This window comes from Ambystoma mexicanum, chromosome 8 (genome assembly GCF_040938575.1).
Source record: "Ambystoma mexicanum isolate Mex_15411 chromosome 8, UKY_AmexF1_1, whole genome shotgun sequence".
Lineage (NCBI taxonomy): Eukaryota > Metazoa > Chordata > Amphibia > Caudata > Ambystomatidae > Ambystoma > Ambystoma mexicanum.
Genome location: NC_090929.1, coordinates 1,437,454,794 through 1,437,479,109, shown reverse-complemented (window position 1 = coordinate 1,437,479,109; position 24,316 = coordinate 1,437,454,794).

Below are 24,316 nucleotides of genomic sequence, written 5' to 3'. Positions count from 1 at the left end.
TACAACCATAATCATGTAGCGTGCCCCATTGCACCTTTCTCCCATGTCTGCGTAGTCAATGTGTAGCTCTCTGAATGGCCCAATTGGTTTTGGAATTGTTCCCCTGAGTGTACGTAATGTCATTCCAGAGTTGTATATCTGGCATGTTGTGCACTCCATTGTCAATCTAGATATGTGCTCCTGAAGACAGGGCACAAACCACTCCTCTTGTATCTCTGCTGCAATGTGTTGTTTCGTGTTGTGTGCTGGGAAGTGTAATTGTTGAAACGCTATTTCTAATAGTTTTACTGGCATTACCACTTTTCCCGAGTTATTTTGTCGCCAGAGTAAGTCTGTTGCTGATTGGCTGCACCCTCGTTTTACCCACATCATCTTTTCATCGCCACTTGCTCCTTCCTGTAACTCTAGTATTTGTGATATGGGCATTGCATTGTATCCTTCTGGGAGCTCTTCGTTTGTCTTGTGCTGCAGCATGTACTCACCTGTTTCATGTTTTTCAAAGTATGAAGCTTCCATGGCAGCAGCGTCCGCTGCCGCGTTCCCCAAAGACACAACGTCTGTGTTGGACGTATGTGCTTGGCACTTTACTATTGCTGCCACTGTTGGGTTCTTTAGGGCCTCAATTAGCTCCTTCAGCAATTCTGCATGCTGCACTGGAGTCCCATCTGCTCTTCGAAACCCCCTCCGCCCTCATCTTGCCAGACCTCCATGTACTGTTGTCGTCATATAAGCTGAATCTGTGTATATTGTTACTGCACAACCTTTAGCGGCATGTAGTGCTTCTATTAAGGCAATGAGTTCCGCTGCCGGTGCTGAGAAATGGGATGGAAGGCGATACTGCACTAGTGTCTCATACTCACCTTCTTCCAACCTCACCACTGCCAACCCCACATGTTTCTCTCCCGTGTCCATGTCAATTGATGCTGACCCATCCACAAAGTATACCTCCCCCTCGCTCAGGGCATTCTTGCACACCACCGTGTCCTCCCCTGTTTCCCCTGTGTAAATTGCACAGTTGTGTTCCTGCATGTCCTCCAGTGTGCATGCTTCTATAATGAATGTTGCTGGATTCACTGTCCTGCATCGTACCACATTGATATTGGCGCTCGACAATATTATCTCATAGGCAGTTGCTCGCTGTGTAGTCAGTGTACTTTTTGATCTTTCAAGTATTGCAAATAATGAATGTTCCACAAACAATGTGACAGGGCATCCCATTACTATTGTGGCACTTTTCTCAATGGCGAACGCGGCGGCGGCGAGAGATTGCTTGCACGCGAAGTGTCCTTGCATCACCGCATCCAAGGTGCCACTATAGTAAGCCAATGGTTTGTGTCCCAGAGAAGTCTTTTGTGTCAGTACAGCAGTCATGAGTGTTCTCTTACTATGTGAAAATAGTAAAAACTCGCGTTCATAATCAGGGTTGGCGAGTACTGGAGCACTCGAAATCAATTCTTTTAGTGACTTGAATGAGTCACTCAACTCATCTGACCATTCTATTTTCCTGTTCTCGTTTTGTGCCTCCTTGAGTGCTTGCAGTAATGGTCTCGTGTAGGCTGCATAATCTAATATCCATGCTCTGCAATAGTTGCACATTCCCAGGAATTTCTGCATCTCCTTCACTGTTGTGGGTTCTCTTACTGATCTTATGGCTTCTACACTGTCAGGGATTATTCTCTTTCCGTCTTTCGATATCAGCTGCCCTAAGTATAAGACCTCTTCCTGGCAGTATTGTAGCTTTTCCTTGTCCACTTTGTACCCCTTGTTTGCCAGCAGTGACAGGAGTGTTACTGAGTCTTTTCTACACGTTTCTTCATTCTGTGCGCAGACGAGCAGATCGTCTACATACTGAATGATTGCGCTCTCAACTGATAAATTACCCAGGTCTTCGTGTAGTATGCGGTTGAATATACTTGGGCTCTCACAGTATCCCTGTGGTAATCTGCAATGTTCGTATCTCTTTCCCCCTAAGGTGAATGCCGTCAGGTATCTGCTTTCTTCAGCCAAGGGGATGGAGAAGAATGCGTTTTTCAAATCGACCACTGTAAAATGTGATGCTGTTTTTGGGATACTGCACAATATTGAAGCAGGGTTCGGGACTAAAGGGAACTCTTTCTGTATGACGTCATTTAAGGGGCGTAAATCCTGGATCATCCTCCAAGCCCCTCCCTTTGCTTTTTTAATCGGGTAGATACAGGTGTTGCATGGTGAGTTTGAAGGCACTATTATTCCCTGAGCTAATAATGCATTTATTGTCTCTTTTATTCCTTCCTCTGCCTCGCGGGACAATGGATATTGCTTTACTCGGGGCAGGATTGCCCCTTGTTTGAGTTTTATGACCACTGGCATCACTCCATGCAACAACCCCACATCATGGGGGCCTGTTGTCCACAAATTGCCTGGCACCAGTTGCATGTCATCGTCAAAAAATGACGGTGGTATTCCCACTACCGCCATCAATTGAACTGGAATTTACCTAGCCTGAATCAAAATGTCACAGAGCATTGCTATTTCCATTATTATTTCACCATCATTGTCTGAATCAGAGAAGAGACCCTCATCAGATAAGTCTCGTAGGGCAATATTGGCATTGACGCACAGCACAGTGCACCATTCACATCCATCTATGTCCATCCCAATTACTGCAATCCTTTTTGCTGATACCTGTACAGCATGCAAGTCTAATGATACCACTGACCCTGGTGCTATGTCTGGGCGCACTATTGGGCGGAAGATGAATTTGGCGGGTATTCTCCAATCCAGCTTTTTTAGCTCAGGAACTACTTGGGCCAGTGTTTTCAAACCTTCAATAAACATTCTTTCATCCACTGGCAGGCTCCGGAGCAGTTGTTTGAGCCTGTACTACCAGCATTACACGTAATGGGCAGATTCCTGGTGTTGAACACACTATTCCTTATTGTCATGTTAAGCTTGCTAAGAAGTTCCCTCCCTAGCAAGTTTATTGGCGACTGTTCGTAATACAGTAAGGGTGTTTTTACAGTTTTACCCCCCACTGTCACATCCAAAGCTTCTGTATAAGGAACTTCAATTACAGCCCCAGAGAACCCCTGCGTCTCTAACTTCCGGTTAGATAGCGGAATCCGGCCCTCCCTAATACATGATTTCTCCGCTCCCGAATCCACCATGAATATGAACTGCTTGTCTCCTATCTGCGCCCCTACCAATGGTTCCTCTGCTGCATCGTAGGTGGTAGATAGGACAGGACAAGCAAGTGTTCTCTGTGGGCTGTGCTATGCGGGGTGTCCCATAGCCCCCCCTGGTTGAACACACTCCATGAAACTACTGATACACCGCTATAGGGGGCTGGTGTTGGGGCTCCATTTGCTGTTGTCGCGAAAGGGTTGCCTGGGGTGTAGTGCATAGTGTCATTGTTTGGCGGTTGATTCTGTGTTCTGTATGGGTGTCCCTGCCGTTGTTCAGGGTACCCCTGCCCTGGGTCCCTTTGTTGTTGTTGTCCCATTGGGAGACCATATGGGCTCCCCGGATGAGGATGGCCATAGTGTTCTACCTCCGGAAACCCGTTGTTTGGTCTACTCCTGCACTCTCTTGAAAAGTGCCCCCATCTCCCGCAGTTCCAACAACTTCCTTGTGCACCCCTGGGACCCTGCCATCCGTTTCCTCCCATTCCCCCATACCCTTGTCCACCCCCTCTTCGACCCCTGTACCCACCTCGTCCCCCTCGAGGGGCCCACTCTTGCCACTGAGGACCTCCACTCTGCTCCTGCTCGTTCCACTGCCTCTGCCCTGCTCCTGTCCAATTCGTTGCCATCCTCCCTTGTATTGCTACCAGCCCCTCCTCCTCATCATCATCTCCCGCCCTGCTGTGTGGGAGCACGGCTACTGCTGCGGCAACCTTCACCAGCTTTGTCTGTACTAGTTTCGCTTCGTCTGCCAATCTTCTCTGCGCCACATCCTTTTCCTTTTCTTTTATTCGTTTACAGTGGTGAACTATTATGCTCTGAATTTCGGGCCAACCTTTTGCTTCAATACCTGCTATTTTGTCAAGTGCTTTTTGCACCTCTTTTGGGAGCCCCCTCTTTATTATAAAATAGAATAATGATGTTGACTGATACCAGGGCGTGCCCGTTTCGGTTCTCCACATCTCTTGGACTCGAAAAATGTAATCCATAGCATCTTCCCCATCATTCATTGTACATTGCATTACCGACTGTAAATCTGGGGTATCTGGGAACGTTTCCCGCAAGGCATCCCACACCCTGGCACGTACTGTATTGAAAAAGGCACCATCATGACGATCGCAGTCTAACGTTACTCCCGGGAAGCCAGCTTTTATCCATACTCTGTCAGCTTGATCCCCAACTGCTGATACTAGCAAACTCTTCACGTCACCTATTGCTAGAGGTACCCCGGCTGTGTGTTTCTCAAAGGCATATATCCACTTACTTGCCCCTCCTGATAGCGGGGGCAATAATTTTAGCAAATTGGCCTTGTCCATCTGAGCCTAGGGTATGTAATTCGGCCTCCCTCCTCCTCTATGTATCAATGGGAATTGTAGCTTCCCCTTTGTCGTTGTATCTGCACTCATCTTTACTCCTGATTTTCCTAATGGCGCCATTTTTCCCAATCTGTTCCTTAGTCGCCCTGTCTACTCCTCGTCCATTGTTCTCATTGAGCATGCACCATCCAACTCCTCGCTTCCCCCTCCCATTGCCACACTTAGCCTTTCACCTTCTTCTAAGTCATCCCCTATATCACACAATAGCTCCTCTCTGCATCCTGTGGTCCTTACCTCATCACCAGTACACCCCTCTCTTCCCTCTAATTCAATTATCCGTGTTGGTTCTTCTTCTATCCTAAACAGTATCTCTCCTTTTTTCCATCCTTCTCCAAATGTCCTATTCTCACTCTGCGCTCCTGGTGCAGGCTCTGATCTAGCAGTGCTGATTGCAGTCCGCTCACATATACTTTTAATTCTCGAGAGCTCATCTTTGGCTATAGAGAGTCTGGATTCTAGATCCCCTGTCAATTTCTCTCTATCCACCCTTGGTGTACTTACCTGCTCTCGTTCCCTATAACACTAATATGGTGGTGGTGCAGTTGGCCCTTGAGTGGTAGTGGTTGTTGTTGGGGGTACATAAGTTGGGTCGCTATATCCTTCTGCGGGCACTGGCTTATTCAGTATTGGGTACAACCTAGTTACCTCAATCGGTGGCTTCTCTTCTGAAAGTACCTTGTCATCTTTTGGTATCAGCAATGGGTTGTCAGTAGTAGATGGTAGGTCATTATCTGATTCCCTTTTCTTAGGAGGGGGTATTTCGTCAAACAGTCTCCATAGGTCTAATATTTCCCTCCTATTGGGTAGCTGCTTCCCCTTATATTTCAAACGAATGCATGTAGCTACCATATCTAAGACGCTTTTGTCAAATGATCCCCCTTCTGGCCATATCTGAGGTAACCCTTCTCCCTTCAACTCTGTGATCCACTGGTCATGATATTTCTTAATCCGTTCTGCGTACCCAGGTAGGCTCTTATAAATATGTGATAAGGGTGTTTCTGCCCCCATACTTCGTACTTACTGGATGCTAGTGTACCTCTCTATGTATGTATGTCCCTTACTATGAACGTGTCACCATGTGAACTCTCGTACTTCTGTCTTATTGAGCATTGGCGCGTTATCCCGTCACCTGTACAGTATGAGAATGGCTGCACACAGCCTCTATTCTATACTCTTTAGGGGGCACGTACAAGAGCAAACCATCAATAACTGTGACAATTGAACTCAGCAGATCAAAGAAATGAACACTCACTTTACCACATTACACTCTTCTTTCTGATGTTTCCCCTGGTCACACTTACCGTAACCATACCACAATTACGTATTTCTGACAACCTTTACACACTTATTATATCAAATATGTTCTGACATATACGATGCACACACACTCATAAGCAGCACTCCATTCACAGCCCAGTTTGTCCTCCCTTTCCTCCCTTTCCAACTGTCCCTGTCCGTCTTAATCTGATATATATATATATATTTGTCTTTCTAGTTTTGATGTAAAATTATTTTTCTACTTACATTATATCTTTGTTTGTACTAACCCGCTTTTATTTACCCGTAAACCCAGAGAGAAAAATAGAAATAGTCGCATTCACTAATGTATTTTCCGTGTCTTCCTTTACCAGACACCTTTATCTCATATTCCACTTCTTCATATATTCCCAGTACTAGTCAAGATAGCACTATGCAGTGCCGCCTTCCACCCCCTTGCGGAGCTAGGTTCCCGTCTCTTTGTCTCTGTTCACCTCTTAATCCTAATGGCCATATGCAAAGAAAAAGCAAAGAAAGTTTAGGATGGTCCTTAGTAGACCCAAAGTGCCCCCTTTTTAACCAGCCTCGTTCCCCGTCCTATATTTCCTCCCCTGTTCCCTTTAAGGTCTCTCGCACTGAATACTTATGTGCTCGTCTTGAACCGAGAGTCTACCAAACTGGGTCCGTCCAGGCAGTGTTGCCGTTTGCTCAACGGTCAGCCCCGGCTCCGGCGAGCGGTACTCAAAGGGGGTTTTTTCAACCGGGATCCCGTACCCTCTCTCTGGTGAGTGCGCACTTCTGAGCGTACCGGTCGCCGTTGGTGGGCAGCCTCCCAGAGCCGGCGCACCGTGCGTATCCCTTTTCGACCGGAGATTTTCGTGCCAAAGGGGACGGTAGGGATATATATATATATATATATATATATATATATATATATATATATATATATATATATATATATATATATATTAGGAGAGAAGTTAATATCACGCTTTCGGGGTCACCACTGAAGGCAAGCGTCCCCAGATAGCACGATCCTCCCCGCAATGAGAGACAATAATGGACTCTCCCAGGATGGGAATAAGGCCAGGACAAAGTGCGGGTGAGCTTAAATGGGAGTTTATCAATCAAAATAGGGCATGCAAAGAACTCTGCAAACTCCGAGAGCACTCTGTCTGACAATAGCAAAGACAGGCGTATATATTTACAAAAACGTCCTAAGAACCTACATGCTATAGGGGGCACAAGTTTGTGGGGATTGGGTGGCGATGACTAGGTATAGGTGCTGCTGCGATGTGGTTTGCCGCGGCTGGAGGACGTCACTGGTTACCCTCGTGGGTTGGGCTGGGCCTGGCAGGTCAGCTGGGCTCATCCGGGCGGTGTTGTTGTGCCAACCGTGATCAGTGTCAGAGATGAATGTCTTTCCTGACTTTCTGCCCTAGGGCCACGCACACCGCAGTCATTCAACATTGCAATATTATCTTCCCTGGTAAATCTTCCAATAGGTTATTCTACAGGTTAATGCAACACAGGAGGAATGCACCTGGAGTGGGGTCTGTTGGCGATTCGTCAATACATGGTTACCACCATCCTGTTGACCGGGTATCAGAGATCGTGGGGTTGGGTCTCGGGGCATGGGACAGGCGTTCTGTGTCATCATGTCTTGTTAGAAGTCATTATGGATGTGTTCTTGTGATGTTGCCATAATATTGGGTGTCCTAATTGTACAGGGCCATTAACCTAAGGTGGGCCGGCAGGTGGTGGAGTCTAAGAAAGGGCGCCTTTGGATCTGTGTTTTAAGGCCGGGGTTTACTGCTGGGTTGTAAATAATTCAGGTGGCAGGCCGTGGCCTTGGGTGCTGCGGGGGAATGCGAATGCTTGAAGCGGCTCCAGCCGAATTGGGGGAGGTGGAGCAGCGCAGCACAGGCCTCTGCTTTTTTCGTCTGGCAGGCTTCACTGGGAGGAAGGGGGAATGGCCTTGCATGTGCTCACAAAGGTATTTTCCTCGTGTGTTGCAGACTTTAGGTGGAAGAGACATAAACATTCATATAATATACAATACTCATTGAGTCTTTCCAAAGCTCACGTTTTTGACATTGCTAGTGTCATTCATATGGCCAATTTGAGCACATTGCTTGTACACTATGTTTTTAGCAACTACAACATTTTGTTATATGCTTATACATACACGGTAAGTGAGGTAGTAGTAAGGTTGGTGGAGCACGCAGGAACAACCCGCCACTGAGACTGGCGGCAGTGGCACATAGTGGGCTCGGACACATATATGGTGCATTTTCGTGCACCCCTTACATGAGCCCTCAGTATGGTTGCATTTGTCTTCCTTTGCACTCTAGCAGCATTAGTTCGGTTTTGGCGCGGGACTGTGGGTTGCAGTCTTCTCGATAACACACATAACATGAAAAACCACCGGGACGCTTTTACCATTTGCGCATAGCTACAGGGATGTGGGTGCTTCATCCCTAATGTCATATGAGCACCCATCCTGCCATTTTCATATATTTTACAGGTTTTTTAGTCAGTGAGGTTGTGGAGTGAACGCTTTCATCACAGGTGGTTTGCTCATTAATATTTGGGGATTTTGTTTTTGTCACGGGACCATTGTACAGTTCTTTTCCACCTAGCCCCTGCTGGCCGCGTCATGCTGGAAACAGCGATACACTGCGGAAGGTGAAATGTTACAGTGTTGGTATCTAACACTAGCTCATGTCCGTCTGTTCGTGGGAACGGGCTCTTGGCGGATCTGCCAGGGAGCTGTGGCCACAGGGATAAGTGATACTCTCCAAGGGTGAGGGCCGTGCGGCGGTGCACAGGGCTCAAGCCATTTTTATTATACAAAAATGGCTTTCAGGGCCTAGCTAAATTGAAGAGGTTTGGTCAATGTCTTCAGACAGTGCCCCACCCGCCACCTGGGCCCTGGTGGCAGGAAGGACACCCGGTGAGCCATGAACCTCACCGGGGGAGAAGAGGCATGGGAGGGGGTCTCCTGGACCAGTCCTCCCATACAATGACTACTTGCTGGCTGTGAGAAACCTGAAGGTGTCTCACCCGCTAGTCCCCGGGATCGATCGTCCAGGTGGCCAGGACATGTCCATCACTTTTGCATCCAGTTCCTGAGGGTGGACCAGTGCGGGAAGATCACCTGGATGGGGGTCTTCGGGGAGTGGAAGTGGGACACCAGACGGTGAGACGCAGTTTCCCCTTCCCTGTAACATCTTAACCCCCATCTTTCCTGGTAGGATACGTATGGACTCAACCCCCCCACTTTTCCAACACTAACACTTTGTCACGGACAACTCACTGTGAGGGAACACGGACTAACAACCAAGCCATATACCTGAAATGTCCCAGTCCAAGGGTCAGGCAATAACTGATCATAATACACACACCTAACTTCCATCACACTTCCCCACACGGATAAAAGGCGAGAACGAAAGCACACTTTGAGCAATGCAAAGCACACAAGGAAGCAGCAGTTCCAAGGTGGCAGTTTAATACAAGGCAGAAGACGGCAAGACCGAAGAAGATTGCAAGGAGGGAAATACCCTTGGCATTCTCACTGACAGACTGCATTTTTCATGACCCTTCAAAAGTAGGAAACTTAAGACCTGGAATTAAAGCTAAAGAATCCTACATTGTGTGTCAGAGGTACACAGGGCTCTCCTGTGTTGATCGTCAAGGCGGGGAGAAGCATTTGCCGCTGTGGTACTGTCATTGGCTCCTACAATAAAGCAGTACCAGTGAAGACAGCACAGCCAGTGAGTTGGGGATAATGATAAAAGATCGGTCTGTGTGGAAATCAAGGATGCAAGTGGCAACATTGTATGAAGAAGATTATTAATACAGCAGATTAGTGAATGAACTTTGCTAAATTACAATACCGTAGACAGAGTGATCCGGGATCACCTGGGTGCTCATTCGAAAGTCTCTGTTAGGTATCAAACCAAGACGGTGAAATTGTTAAAAGAAATAGAATTGTGAAATCGAAGTGGTTCTGCAATGGGCCAAGCCAAACCCTGTGCACATTTCAAAGGTTTTTCGATGCTTGATGTAAAATTGACACTGGTCTGAGATGGCTGAGGGAGACTAATTATGTAGAAGGGATCTGAGCCCGGCAGAAGGGGATCCAAAGTGAACCGTGAGTCACCCGAAAAGGAAGCCACAACGAAAATTGTGCAATCAGGTGAAAGACAGGCTGGAGCCCGGTGATGGATGCCTGTGCAGAACTTTATGTTAAAAGGATCTGAGCCAATGGAGGGGAATCCGGGGTGGATAGCGAATCAACCGATGTGAATACTTGTGAAAAGCAAGAAGGGAAAAGAATGTGTCTATTTTGGTTGCATCAGGCCCTTTGAGTGAAGAAACTTTGAGAAGCAAGCAGACTTGCGCTCCAGAGGCCCTGATGCTGATTATTGAACTGTAGCCTTGTGCTAGAGAAGCCAGATACTGTGCTTTGCTCGAGTGAACCATCTTATTCCGTGCTAAAAACATGGGGAAGGGAGGCCAATGGCCTGAAAACCTGACATATTATTTTTGAACACTTCTTTCTTTTTCATAACATTATTTCCCACACTATTTGTATTTAGAGGTAAGGATTGGCAATAGGTTTTTTAGTATAGGCCATTTTATTTTGACAAGACACCAGTAGGACTGCGTTGTTATTATTATTTGATGGTCGTAGCTTGCTCCCATCTGTAGATTTAGGTTTAGATTGGCCTTTATCATACCCTTTTTGAAGTTCAATACACACCCTTGAACTGTGGTCACTTTGTCTGTCTTACTGTTGATGCCATGCCTTCCTTACATGAACTTAGTTGGCCAATTTGCAATGCATTCTATTTAAATAGAAGTGCAGCTTTTTTCTCTTGTCTCACTTTCCATGAACTGAGCAGGCAGCTCCCAAATGCATTTTCCATTCTGTGTCACTTATCTCAATGTTTGACACCCTCCTGAATCGGTGCACTGCCATTCTGAAATTGGGTTTCTTATTTTGAAACCGAGGTGCCCATCCTGAAACGTGGTGGCCTATCCCAATTCTTTGTCACCCATCCTGAAATTCTGTTGTACAACGTCACCCATCCTGAAATTCTGTTGTACAACTTCTATAATTTGTGTTGCCCAACCCGATAACATCTCTTTATCCAGAAAACAAGTTTCCTTTTCTTTAAAGAATGTCACCCATCTTGATTTTCGTTGTCCACCCTGGGCCTTCCTTCGCTATAGATTGTCACTCACCATAAACCATTGTGGGCACTGAGTTCATGTTATCCTTAAACTGTGTCACTCATCCTGAATTTCTTCTGACCTTGTTGGATTTTTGTTGTTGAGGATTTGTCACTGACTCGTTGCACCTCTCGTGGTGTTTCTTCTATAGAAGGTCCGCAAACACTCCTTATTTATTTCAAACAGACTTCTACATGGGTTCAGGACCATATATGAGTTGTTCCATTCGTAATCTGACTGCATTATCCATATCTCGATTTCCTTGTGACTGTGACGTCTTTCCCCGATTGCAATATCCTTCAGCCTAGTTCTGAGCATGAAAGGAAAATGGCCGAAAGTATTTACATGACATGGACTAGACCATTTTTGATGGTACCAGTGCACAGCACATTAACTCTAGCATGATCATTTGAAATCGCACTCTAACTTGAGTGTAGAATGACATTATGAAAATACATTTAATCTCATTGCGACTCATTTCGCAGTAATTCGACTGGATGTCGTGCCAAACTCATTTACCGTTACCACCACTCAGTCCTGGGGGTTTATTGTGAGATTACAAGTGATGATATGGTGCTGTTAATCCTTGTTTTTTTTTATTCCATAGGGCTCCATGGGGATTTCGTCTGATTTCGTATGAGTGTAATTCTCGTTTGGTAAAACTGAACATTTTTGGAGGTAAAGTAGATGAATTACCTCCAACTATATCCTGATGGTAAATCTGGCATTCAGTGGTATGGTAAAACAGGCAGAATTTCATTTACCACCCAAAAAAAAGTGGTAATGGAATTACTACCAAAAATGTACTGCACCAACAATCTTGTAATGATGCATATGATACGATATGACATTTATAACGCGCCTATACACAAGTGTTTCAAGGCACAGCGAGGCAGGTAGGGGAAACAAAGGGAGGAAAAGAAAACAATCTTACTAGGCCTAGTGACATTCAGATCGCGCAAGTAAAGGGGAGATGGGAGGGGGAAAGTGCCAGGGTAAGAGGAGGAAGGGCAAGTGCAGGACACAGGATCAAAAACAAGTAGTGCGGCCAGCAGGAGGCAGTGCAAGGGTTAAGTACAGACAAGTGGCTGAATAAGTGCAGGTAAAGGGACTACAGGGTTGCAGATACAGACTCAATTGCAAGGGTTGCCAGGAGGCAGTGCAGGTGTGCAGCTGGGTAGGCAGGGACTTGGGCCCGAAGTTCAGAGGGTGGCCAGATGACCAGTGTAGTATCAGACAGGAGATCGACAGGGAAGAGGAAGCGAGAAGGCAGAAGCAAAGAGGAACATTTTGAGATGCTTCCGGAACTGGAGATGGTTCTGCTCAAGTTTCAGAGAGGCAGGGAGGCTGTTCCAGAAGGAGGCACCACCCAAATAGAGACATCTGCCCCCCAACTCGTTGCTTGGGGAAGCACCTCACCCTCAGGGAGTTGGAAGTGGAGGAGCGAAGAGCTTGAATAAGAAGATATTTCCAAAGAGAGAATTAGAGGTATTGTGGCCCCAGGCCCAGAAGGACTTGTGGAGAATGCAAAGGGTCTTGAACTTGATCCTTGCAGCTACTGGGAGCCAATGGAGAGATTTCAGGGCTGGAAAGAAACAATCCCTGGGCTTGAGGCCTAGGAAAAGACTTGCAGTCCTGTTCTGGATGAGTTGTAGAGGACGGAGAGTAGAGGCAGGCAGATTTCAAAAGAGGCTGTTGCAGTAGTCAAGCCTAGAGAGAACCAGAGCTCTGGAGAAAGAGCTTCTGGGTGAAGGAGAGGAAAGGAAGAATACTTCTGAGGAGGTGCAGTTGGTAGTTTGACTTCTTAGAGACATCAGGGATGTGAGGAAAGAAGGAGAGTGTGGAGTCGAAGATGACCCCAAGGTGTTTAGCTTCACAGGTCCGAGCAGAAAGAGGGCCAAGGGAGGCTGGCCGTAGAGTGGCAGGAAAAGAAGATGCAGGTGTGCCAATGAGGATCTCCATCTTACTGGCATTCAGACAGAGATCATTAGTGTCACACCACTCCTGGATTGCAGACAGACAATCTGGGATGAGAGAAGGAGACGAGGTGGCAGAGAGGAGCCTGAAAGCGAGCTGAGTGGCATCTGCATAGCTGTGAAAGTTTGCGCAGAGAGCAGAAATGCAGTGGGTGAGAGGTGCCAGGTATTGGTTGAACAACCAAGGAGAAAGGTTAGACCCCTGGGGAACACCTCAGGTAGAGAGAGAGATAGAGGAGCGGAAGGACCAAAGTTGGACCTGGGAGGGTCGGTCAGAGAGAAAGAGGTCAGCCATGCCAGATCCTGATCAGTGATACCCATCACGGAGCCGGTTGAGCAGGATGGCAGATCTTACAGGCATAGTATGCTTTCATGAGGTGAGCCCACTCCCTTCTACTCACAGCAGTATGCTTTTGCACGCATATTTTCATTTATCTCACTGGGTGAAATCCATGGTCAAGCCCTTCACAAGAGCTCCGTTTTTCTTTTTGAGATCGGGGATCCAACTGCGTCGCTCCTCTTGCCCCTGCAGCCTCTTGCCTATTTTTCCAGTCTTTCAGCACCGAACACAGGCTGCAATAACATGACTGTGATAACTCTCCTGCAAAAAGTTAACTGGGTGCCGGGCTGGCATAATGAGGCCGGGCTACAGTTCTTCTATTTTGGTGGCTACAGGCATAGGAGCCGTCACCAGGGCACTCATGTTCGATATGACCTCACATGTAATGCACGTCCAAACTGTACACATGCATTTTGCACCACCCCATATTTTCATTCATTTATATGGCAGAAAGGGAACATAAATTATAACTCTGCCTCCCCTTTCCTGTACGCCTTCCCAATACTCCAGCATTTATGCCAGCATGACATTTTCATGCTACCGTAAATTCTGTGGATTCCAGCTGCTTGCAACACCAGCAAAAAGCAGGTTGATTCCATAGGAATCCATTGTAACTGGCAGGAAGCGTTTACTTAATTTGCACTGCAGAGTGCAAAAGCGTGGGGGGGGCTTACATGCGGGATGCCACCAATTTGCATCTTCCTTTTGCACTCTGATGTTCAAATGGTGAAAATTACATGGATGGGACCTGTTTAAAAATGAGCTCGGAGGAATCTTGAGGGATCGCTGTCCCCAATTGCTTAAAGGTGCCCTTTCCACCTCCCCCTTCCCCCACCACTGCTGCGGCATTGAAGGCTCTCGGGTGAAGAGTTTCCTGTTCACTCTGAAGGTGTGCATGGGAACCAGAGCCGCCATGGCTGCGATTCATCATGCCTGCTCAATGACCTGTTCCTTCTGCTTGCCTCATCCTATACTTTACAGCTTTTCTTGGCAATCAAGACCTGCTGACAACTAGCAATTATTGGGTCATGAGGGCAAGCTAATTTGCACTTACCTCTTCCTGTCAAAAATTCCAAATCTACATGACAAAGGGTAATATTCGTGTTATTAAGACTGGCTGGATATTCAGTACCTGGATTATAAAGCCACATACCCATCACAGCACAGAGTGGATTAATTTGTGAAAGAAAATAAACTATGCTCAACGTGTTTTGTTGTTACACAAGCAAGCAGATGTTTCCTCCCCCCTCCAAAACTAGCATAGAATGTATTGACAGAATGCTGAGCAACAGCTGCACGCCTGTATCGCACAACAATACAATCAGGAGTGTTTGTTTGGATGATGCTACCCAGAGGAGAGTTTACAGGGGTCCTGAGTTTCCATGTCATGTGTGGATACACATCATCCAGCCCTGTCACCTTTGCTAGCATAGCATTCAGGAAAAACTACAAGTACCAGAATTCAACGAAACATGCAGTGCAGGATGCCTCTCTACCTGTTGACAAGGGGCATAGTCTGATATATTGGATTACTATTAAATTGGTGGACACGCTGCCATTTTTGTTTTGCTCTTCACCAAGAATTGCAAATACTACAGACTGCACAAGTTGTGCAATGGCATGGATGAGCAGCCCATGCACGCCATGTTGTCTATGTTCATGGCATCTTCGCTCTTTTATTAAAGTAGTGGTACAAAAATGCAAAATCGAGACCTATGTATCACTGATGGTTGAGATGGTCCAAGGCAATCTATCTCTGGTTTACTGCTACCATATGTAGGGAGTGATAGGAAAGAGGCTGACAAGTGGCCATTCTTTGCTTTCTAGCCACTACCACTTTGCATTTCAGAATTTCCACACTGATTGGAAAAGCAAAACAACACGTCCAAGAATGCAAATGGATCTAGGCTGAAATACTAGGGTTGGATGGCAAGGTCAGGCCTATCATGGGACCATTTGGCTACATTTAGGGCCCGATTCATAGAATTAAGAGCTGGGTAGGCACGTGCGCCGAAAAGAAGCGTGCGCCAGCTGTGGTGCAAATAAACAATTGCGCGGCACGCATATTCATGGATTAACCGAGGCATCACTAGCCATGGCGCAATGAACGTCAAGCTGTGCCAGTAACGCCCCCAAGATGCCCCGGCGTGCAGCAAAAACCCCCGTGTCATCCCTGGTCCAGCATACAGCTCCCCCTGGCAAATCACGAGAAAATCTGTTGCAGACGGGGTATGCGCCTGGTTTCCATGCGACTTGGCTGGGGTACATGATGAGTTTCCACGCGATTTGGCTGGATTGCGTCTGGGGTATGCGATGAGTTCCCATGTGATTTGGCTGGTGTGCGTCCGGGGTACGCAATGAGTTCCCATGTGATTTGGCAGGGCTGCGTCCAGGGTACACAATGAGTTTCCACGCAATCACTCCACCCGCACCCCAGACAAATTGCATGGAAACTCAGGGTGTACCCCTTGAATCACGCACAAATCCCTTGTAGGATGGCCCCCCTCACAGGACAGCCACATCCCAGCCCCGTTCACCCGTGACCAGCTCCACAGGCAGCCCACACCACATGGGACCCCTCATCACCTGTGACAACCCCCGCAGGCCGCCCACACCACATGGGACCCCCATCACCCATGTCCACCCCCACAGGCAGCCCATACCACATGGGACCCCCCCATCACCCATGACCACCCCCGCAGGCAGCCCACACCACATGGGACCCCCATCACCCATGACCACCCCCACAGGCAGCCCACACCACATGGGACCCCCATCACCCGTGACCAACCCCGCAGGCAGCCCACACCACATGGGACCGCCCCATCACCCATGACCACCCCCACAGGCAGCCCACACCACATGGGACCCCCATCCCCCATGACCACCCCCACAGGCAGCCCACACCACATGGGACCCCCATCACCCGTGACCAACCCCGCAGGCAGCCCACACCACATGGGACCGCCCCATCACCCATCAACACCCCCGCAGGCAGTCCACACCACATGGGACCCCCATCACCCGTGACCATCCCCACAGGCAGCCCACACCACATGGTACCCCACCAACACCTGTGACGGCAACCTGCAGGTAGGCCCCGCCTCATGTACCCTCCTCACCACCAGTGACGGCAACCTGCAGGCAGGTCCCATCTCATGGGACACCCCCCACCTCAAAACATTTTGGACCATTATACATTAAAGCAGCACACGCGAAATCAAATGCCACCACACGCTGCACACTCCAGGTGCACCTCAAAACCCATCCATTGGTCATGCCCCCCAGTACATGCCCCATGGCGTCGGAATCCTAAAATCACACATGCATGCATGTGTGCACACACATGAACAACATTGGTCGACACCATGGACACAGAACTGAGTCAAGGAAGAGTGAAACTTGCACTAAACTATCAAGACCAGACACCACTTAGATTTAAATGGGTAAAAACATATTTAAATATCAGTATTAAAGTCACACTCAGTAAGAACATATAAAACCAGCATGAATGAAATAAAGAAAACAAAATAACGTGAAAACGGAAATAAATCAGATGTTAAAAATGAAAAACTCAAACATGGGGTCCATGTGCATTGATGTAAGTCCAAATAATAACACAAATGAAAAGAAAACCATTCCTCCATGGTGAACTAAAATGGATCCCAGAAAAATACAACTATTTACAAACAACCAGGGCCCATAGTCCCAAAACATGTTCTGAAATCCTAAAAAATACCATTAAAAAAGAACTATGTACAAAATGGGGAGCAAAGTCCAGGAACTCCAACAAAAATAAATGAAACCAACAGAAGAACTACATACAATGGCAGCGGGCTAGTCATACTCCTCACCATGCTCCCTCTCAGTCTCTGCCAGGACATCATTGAACACTGCGTCCACTTTCACTAGGCGAGCCTCTCCTCCCCCCTCAAGGGCTTGCAGGGACTCCACCATGCTCCTCTCGAACTCCCTGCAAGTCTCCTCGAGGACCACTGCCCGCCTCTCTGCCTGATGCAGTGAATTCTCTGCCCTGGCCATGGCGAGTCGTGCATCCTGTGCCCGCTTTGCGCTCTGCCCCGATCTGCTGGCCCAAACGCTCCAACACGGAAGACATTCTTGTTGTAAGGTCCATCTTTGCCTCCTGCCTGATGGGCGATACCTGCCCCTCTGCTGTTGAATGCTCTGAGTCCTGTCGCCTCCTACTCTAAGCCTGGTGCTGCCAATATGCCCAGTGCCTGCATTACAAGGACAGCCTCCGGGATGATGACAACCCCTGGGGCTGTCATGCACGTGCCCTTCTCCTTGGTGCCTGCTCTTCCTCCATTGCCATAGCTCCTGTTGCTGTGGTGACCACATCTGCTGATTCCACCTCGACTCCTGACTCTGGCAGGGATGTGATCTCCACCAGATTGGCCGCCAGGGTTCGGACAGATACACAGGGGGGCGACCTTGGTAGTATCTGGGCCGGAAGCCGACAGGGAGGACAACTGGCGCACAGAAGAGGAAGACAAGGAGGGGGGGTCACATAAGTGGCCAGCCCACAGACCCATTGCGAGACCATGAACTGTGCTATACAGTTCAAGAGATAACAGACCTCATTGTGATGATGTGCAAGCCCCGATTGGAAGCCTGCACCTCATCACGGATGTTGCCTCTATGCCTCGTGATACCGGCTAGCAACGGTTCCACTGGGTCCCGAATGGCTTCATCCGCAGGTATTGGTGTATCTGTTTGCGTGGATACATCTGCCACCTGCGGATGGGTCCGACCTGAGGCATGCCCGCAGTTGCATACAGATGCAGTCACAGTCCCAGGGGCAGGAATTAACAGAGGCACCGCCACTGCAACCTGGGCTGCCTCCAGCCCCTGAGTCTGGACTGCAGCAGTCACACCTACGTCATCACCCCCGCCGGGCCTCATGGACTGGGCTGATGTGGCCTCTTCCTCCTCCACATCGCCCGCCAACCTGGATGCCTCCCCACCATCTTCCACAGTGTCTTGCCCCTGTGTGGGCTCATCTGTCCCTCCGACTGCTGAGGAGTCCTCCACCACCTTCGCCCTCTTGGATCTACCCTCAGCAGCTGCAGCCGGTGACTATGACGCAGCACCAGCCCACTCCATCCCGGAAGTTGACAGTACCTGGGAGGACGACTGAGCCTTGCGTCTGTTCCCAGTGGAGGAATCCCTGCTGCCTTGCTCCACAGCGCCTTCTCCGCCCGCTTCTCCCATCGTCACTGTGGATGTGAAAACAGAGAACAAAAACGTCAGGGGACTGAACGTATGTGTGTTTGGCACAATGCAAATGTACATCAGTGGCACTGTCAAAGGTCACAACCATCATCACCGTCCACTACGCACCGGGAAGTGGCATTCAGACACATGCACAACCATGTATATCATGCGCAACAGACATTCATATCCATGTACAAGGCACTGTGAGCACTTCAAAATCATGTACCCACCTCACATGCATCATGGGACACATCTCATTCACACACATCACCTGACAGTCATGCAACAGCCCATGCAGCTATCACGTCAGAGTGCACATGAGACCAATTTGGCAGCAATCAGACATTGAAATGCCCATGTGTCATACATCCATGAGTGTTGGCCAGTCACACACTCACTTCCCTGACACATGCACATGTACACCATGCATGCCCATGATGTTGATGAAAGCACACGTGTAACACCACTCACATGCCCCAGTACAGACACATGCATGCAAACATGTGCATGTCGCTACATGTTTGCGCGCATCATGCATTGCAACCCAAACACCATTGCTGTCACACATTTTTGAACAGACCTGCATGCAGCACTGTCTGGGACATGTACACAGACATCTGTACAAGAGGCATGCCAGACATGAGGCCAAGGTGCACACTCCAACCACACATCAACATGCACATGCACCATGGTGTACAAGAACACATGGACACTTACCAGTCGATTCCAGACGGAGCTCTTAATCCCAGACCTGGGTGTACAGCGCTGGACAGAACCTCTCCAGGACCCGTGTGTTGTCGTTGGTCAACCGGTCCTGGCGCCTCACTTGGTCATCACCAGCCTAGAGGAAGCGCCGAGCCTTGTTGTGGGTCCTGGCCTTGAAGTTCTCCCAGCGCTTGTGGACATCTGTGTAGTCACGGAGGACCACCCCGTCTGCATTGATGGCACCCATGATGTCCGCCCAGATCCTCCTCCGTTCTTCCTTGCCGACTTGCAATGGTCCATGGAAGAGGGCATCATAATGCCCCAGGACTTGCTCCTTCCCTGACTGAGAAGCTGACAGCCCTCTGCCTCACTACCGGGGGGTTGCCACTTGCCTCAGGTGATGTTGGGTCAGACAGAGCAACCCCCGAGGCAATTGTGGGTGGGCAAGGTGGTCCTGGGGCTGGGCTATGGAGCAGTGGTATGGCAAGTCGTCAGGAGTCTTCGGGATCAGCAGATGTGGTCACAGTGACAGGAGAACTGGCAATTGCTGTAAGGCAGGCACCAAATTGCAGGGCATGTGGGCAGAAGGCACACAGAGTGAGCAGGCAGCAGTAGATGGCTCGTAGGAGGCAGCTCAGGGCACTTCTAGGCAGGTAAATTGGCTGGTAGGCAGGAGCTTGGGTCTTCAGTGTTAATCGCGTGGCTAGCCGGACACAGAGTGACTCTGCACGTACGGAACCAGCACGTTAGGGTGGATTTAGAGGAAAGGGCCTACGTGCGTAACTTACATGACACATGCTGTACATTGGGCGTCTGGGTTAAAGGTGTGCGTAGGACAACATTGCACTGTACATGCATTTTGTTGCAGATGGATGCGTGGACTTCGTAGTATTCTGGGGTCCCACGCAAATTCTCCAATGCTGTCACAGTGTGCACTTCTTTTCTTGGCGGGGAAGCTGCCACCGTGCACACGCGCGTGTGTTTTTTTTTCTATGAGGCAAACGGTGAGATGCATACGCAATGTTCATACTGTGCTTGCACCTGTGTGTCACGCGTACCCCCATTTTCGAGGTCATAGTGTACCTCGCATATGCATTTTTTGTGTTGCTGGGTGACACAGCGTACTACGTAACGCTTTCACTTCACATGTGGGCTACCGAGGGTTTCGTACACTTTTTTTTTTGCTTTTGGGGTGTGTGCGTTATGCAACCCATTTCTTTTACCCCAGGGGTTACATTGAGCCTAGCTGGAGCACAGTGGTAAGTATTTCCTCACGTACACTGCCCCCTTCACTGAAATGGCCCAGGACAATTCACATTTGTGCCTCCCATTGCATAATTCCTCAGTGCCATGAGTGGGAGACCCAGAAGTGGGAAGGTGGTCAGAGGTGGACGAGGTGGCCGAGGTGGCCAGGGCCATGCAGGGAGAGCTGTACCCCCCCCCAACCGGGTCAGGGACATGGAGCTGATGCTGACGTCCCGAGCACTCCCGGGGCAGCATTGTCATCTGCTGTACCCACCAGCCAGGGTGAGGGAGCTGCAGGGGCAGCTGCAGCACCCCTCGCCCAGGCTCAGGGGTCAACTGTCAGGTCGGTAGAGGTCCTGGCACAGGTCCACAGAGACCCATGTGCCATCGTCCCTGTCTGAAAGGGGAAGGGACGTGTTGTCAAAGTTGCCAACATCAGCACCAGGGGTCACAGGGCAGCATCGTCATCTGCTGTCCAGACCAGCCACGGCCATGAGAGTGTGGTGGCAGCTGCAGCTACCACCACCCAGGATCAAGGTATGCCAGCCAGGCAAGAGACGTGCTCTGCAGGTTACTGGCACCAGCACCAATATACAGATACCTGCCAGGGCAGCTACTGTCATGCCATCAGTGGCTGATGCCACGGCACAGTCCACCAGTATCCTAGCCACTACTAACCCAAGTGGCCCCAGCCACTCAGGGTCTGCACGACCTTACAAGAAGCAAAAGCGTGCAGGAGCGGACCGGGCTCAAACCCCAAGCATGGCACAGCAGACTGACACGTCGAGGAAGAGGAGCTTCTGTGATGAGGAACTGGGCATCCTGGAAAATGAACATGACACGCTTGTGCAGGCAGGGAGCACACATATGCCTGGTCAGCATTTGGCCCACTGGCAGCGTGTCACAGATCGTATAAACGCCTTGGGCTATGAGAGGCGCACACCACGTAAGGTGATGAAGCGTTGGAATTACATCCGATGCAGAGACAAAGACAAGCTGGGTTCTGCCTACGCTAATACTCTGGTGACTGGAGGTGGGCCAGCGCAAGAGGACGATCAACTCACTCCACATGAAGTGATCGTCAGTGATATGATTGATGTGGAGCAGGTCCAAGGCGTGGGAGACCTGCCAAATTATAAGGATATGTCTGGTGAGTGTTGAAACATGTGCGTCAGGGACATGTGCATGTCGCTTGGATGTAGTGTGATGATTTTCTGCCAAATGTGCCTATATGTACATGAGTGGCAGGTGTGAGCCATGTGAATTTGGAGTGATCCGTGCTTGTTGTTGTGCTGTCTGCATATGAACGATGTGCTGCACAATGTGACAATCCTCATCACCACACCGGGTCACTGATTGCATGTCACCCCACGTCAAGTCTCTCTTGGGCCTCTTCCAGCTCCAACCTGTGATGGCAGATGGCCTGGGATGAGCTTGCACTACACAATCACCTTCTCTCATCATTACTGACGTCTCAGGGAGGTCACCCTGTCGGCTGCACTTCCTCAAAGGTTCACTCCCTTTCCTCACCTGCAGATCACTCTCTGCAGAGTACAGTTAATTCCTATGGTGGACTACTACAAAAGCTTCTAGCGGGTTTATGTTCTCTACTCTCTTCCCTCTGCAAGGCACCCCTGACTGCACTGTGGGGGTAGTCTTGTTTTCCTGGGGCCAGGTATCTCAATAGGAATGTGATGTTGTCACTGCATCACAGTGCCTACATAGGTGGATTTGAAATCCCTGTGCATTTTCCACATGGCCATATTGTTCCTGGTGCCACTGTTCGTTGATCTCCATCATTGACGTGTGATTCCTTCTCATGGTATTTAATCATCCCTTTCCCACTCCCTCAGCCTCAGTACCTTACTCATTGGCAATTGTTTTGTGGTTCATGCCTATCTTCATCTGGTACAGCCTCCCTACCTCAATGGAACTTATGGTGTGCCTTCTCTGGGGCTGTAGGCACTTGTGTTGCTTCCTCATGTTTTGTGCTTTCTCTCCCTGTCTCCTTTGCTGGGGTCTAGGATGAGTGTAGGGATGAACTTATCACCTGCCAAGAGGATGATCTGCAACACGGTCCTCTGAGCCAATGTTTGTACACATGCAGTGCCTCCTGGACATCTCCCGCACTTGTTTTTTTTCCTGTATCCCTATGACCCACTACCAATGCTTGACACCTGATGTGTGCACATACCCTTCCACTGGCATCATCCCGCAAAATGACAGTGCAGGTTACGTAGTTATGTCCTTCATTTCGCACATCCACATGTGATGCACTGCCCCTCCCAAATACAACCCAAAATGTCCACTTATGCATGGCACTTCACTTGCGTGCTGACAATGTGACCTGGAATCATGGTATCAGTTTGCCTGGCTTCTCTCTATTCATCCACCATAGCTTCATTGTACATTGTGACACATTTGTGTTTCTGACTAGTGATTTCCATGTCCTGTCAGGTCACAGCCTTAGGACATGGGTCTTGGACAGTACTCATCAAGTTGCATCTCGTGGTGTTTGTCGTTTCAGGCATGGCCGTGCTACGTGGCATCTGTGTATTTGCACCAGGGATGTTGGTGACTCGACTGTACAGGTCAGGTGCTTGGGTGTGATGCATGTGCTAGGCACCATGCACTACATGTGTTTGCGTGGCCTTTAACACACTTCCGTGGCTCCTTTCATGATACACTCCACTTCAATTGAGACTGCGTACGTGCATGAGCATGTGCATTGACTGTGCGTGCAAGTTTATGTGTTGCATGACAACATTGTGATGCCTTTGTGCGTGGTGTATGGTATTTACAGGTGTCTAAGTATTTTTCTGTCTATGTGCAGGTGATGAGGCACTCAATGCAGAGGAATAGGTGCAGGAGGAGGTACAAGAGACTGAAAGGCAACCTGGCACCAATGGAGGACTTGAGGTGGTAGCCCATGAAACTCCTGTGGTGCTACAGGCCATCCTAGCCATGAGTCAGTCTGACTCTGTCTCTGAGGAAGCCTTTGGCTCGGGTGGTGAAACGGATGTGGATTCTACATTTCTGTCGCAGGTTAGTGAATCAACTGTGGATGCTGTTTATTCCCAAACTTCTGCAGGGGCGGAAGACCCCTCACAGGGCCCGTCGGTGTTGGAACGTTCATCTGTGGTGATTAAAGGTGCAGGGTCACACTCCACAACATGGACTCCTGGTCCTGGGGCAGATGGTCAAGGGAGGGATGCAGTCCTGAAGCCACAGACAGTGGCAGCACATCAAGGGCCACGTTTCCTTGATCCAAGCAGACATGAGGTCCGCCAACGCGGTGGCCATGTGGCAGCAGGCAATACTGTGTGGGAGCAGGCCATGTATTCTGTTGCACAACAGCAGGGGGCTTCCTATGAGGTGTTGGCTCAGGGCATGGAAAGGGTGGCCAATTCCATTATGCCCCCAGAGAGGTGCAGCTCCAGCAGCAGGCACTGCACTCCACATGCCACTCACGGAGGCTCCACATGGTGGGTAGCAACCGGTGCCGACGGGCAGAACTGAGTGCTCTGCTTCCATCCATGGCTGCAGTGAGTCAGGCCCACAGAGCTGCCCTGAGGGAGGAGAATAGGTCCCTCCGAAGTGCACTGGCTGCACTTGAGGCAGCCCAGTGTAGACGGTCAGAACAGCACATGCAACAGTTGACACACACCATCTCAGAGGAACTACATGTAAGCCGTGCAGTGTTGCAAGCAGAACTGCGCGCATCCCGTGAGGTGTTACATGAAGACCTCAGAGCCATCATGTTGGTGATGCAAACATCTC